Below are 1,567 nucleotides of genomic sequence, written 5' to 3'. Positions count from 1 at the left end.
AATATTATGCAAAGAAAACAAGTAAGCACAATATACACTTTAAAAAAAAAAAGGTTTAACATAAGCTTTATCAAAAATTGTTTTTATCGAACTTACCTTGACAGTGTATCTGTCAAATCTCTTCAGTTCCCCACAGCCATTTTTATAAACTGCATGTTTCACCTGCAAAAATGGAAATTTACATAAATATCTTTCTTATCTTGTTTTAATAAACTCACACATGTTCATCAAGAGCTATATTGCTAAAACAAATGCACACCTTTAAACCTGTCCATTCACAAAAGCAAAACAACACATGATCAGTAGGGTCAAAAAGTATGAATGTTTATTGATATCTATATTGTATTTAGGCAGTGGTGGATAACACAGGTCCATAAAGTACAAGACTGTAGAGAGATTAGTTCCAACCACTTGCATTTCCAGCTCTACAAAACAGACTGGCGCCTAATCACCTTGATTAGTGAACAGGTGGAAGGAAAATTAGATAGGGTCTTTAATTTCTGGACTTGGATTATCCACCTCTATCCGTATGCATATGTATTGTTGGTGGTTCTTTTGCTGAGTTTGAATTTTGGGGATGCGTCCTCCGAAGGCCAGATTTGCCGGCCAATTACATCATAGCACGGAGCCGAGGCCTGTTCAGATTGGAAGATTCCATGTTGTGCAGCCTTTTTTTTTGCCCATGCAGGTGTGGTGTATCCTACGTAGGCTTGTGTATCCTTTGATTCATTCTGAGTCCAAGCAGGCCGGCTGCTTCGTGCTCAGCAGAAAAAGGAAATGGAGCCCAACGGTGGTGAATATTTTAAGTGCAGTAATTGCAATAGTTCCATTTTAAATTAATGAAAATAGTTGTTTTAAATAGTTAAGTTGTCACATATGTGGTGTATCTCTCTCACCTCTATATGTAAGAAAGAAAAACTTCAATAAACTTCACAGATCTCACCTCTCATATAAACCTCTCATATAAACAATCCCACGCCATTTATTCATGTGTTTATCGATTCTTTAGACATAGATCTCATTATTTTTTAAACATAGGCATATGAACATTATCTGCTGCACAGAATCGTTAAGTTTGGCTTTGCTTTACAAAATGTGCGGCTGTTTTATTTATTTATTTTTTATAACTTTTCATAATCTGTCCAAGTCAAATGTGGGAAATTGTATGAAAGCGAGAAAAAAAAATATGTGCAGATCTGCTCACCCTGCCTATTCAGGGCCTGTCTTTTCGTAGTCAGTGGGAAATGGGGAAAAAATTGGTTTGGAGATTAAAAAGTCGTACTCAACCGGTGTGTTCAGGCCTTAACATGTGCTGCTCCATGTAAGTTTTATGTATATTGGGTTAAAGCTGCAAAGCATTTGTAGGTTAATGCCTGTTTTTTGTGTAGAGGTGGCTATGGCGTTTGCATACACTATAAAGCACTTTAATTGATCAGGTAAAGCTTTAATTGGCCACATTGGAGTTGTTTACCTTAAATACCGAAAGCAATTTATTTCTGATGTTCAATGTATATTTATGCTGATGAAGGTTCTCAGTCATCCAGGTCATAGTCATTCCGTAAAAATT

General features: G+C 36.3%; 1 pseudogene; it reads right to left on the bottom strand.

The window, feature by feature from the left end:
• Positions 1–1,567, bottom strand: part of LOC107099632 — a 22,340-nt pseudogene that overhangs the window by 5,591 nt on the left and 15,182 nt on the right.

This window comes from Cyprinodon variegatus, unplaced genomic scaffold (assembly GCF_000732505.1).
Source record: "Cyprinodon variegatus isolate N-32 unplaced genomic scaffold, C_variegatus-1.0 Scaffold891, whole genome shotgun sequence".
Classification (NCBI taxonomy): domain Eukaryota; kingdom Metazoa; phylum Chordata; class Actinopteri; order Cyprinodontiformes; family Cyprinodontidae; genus Cyprinodon; species Cyprinodon variegatus.
This window is presented reverse-complemented; position numbering and strand designations above follow the sequence as displayed.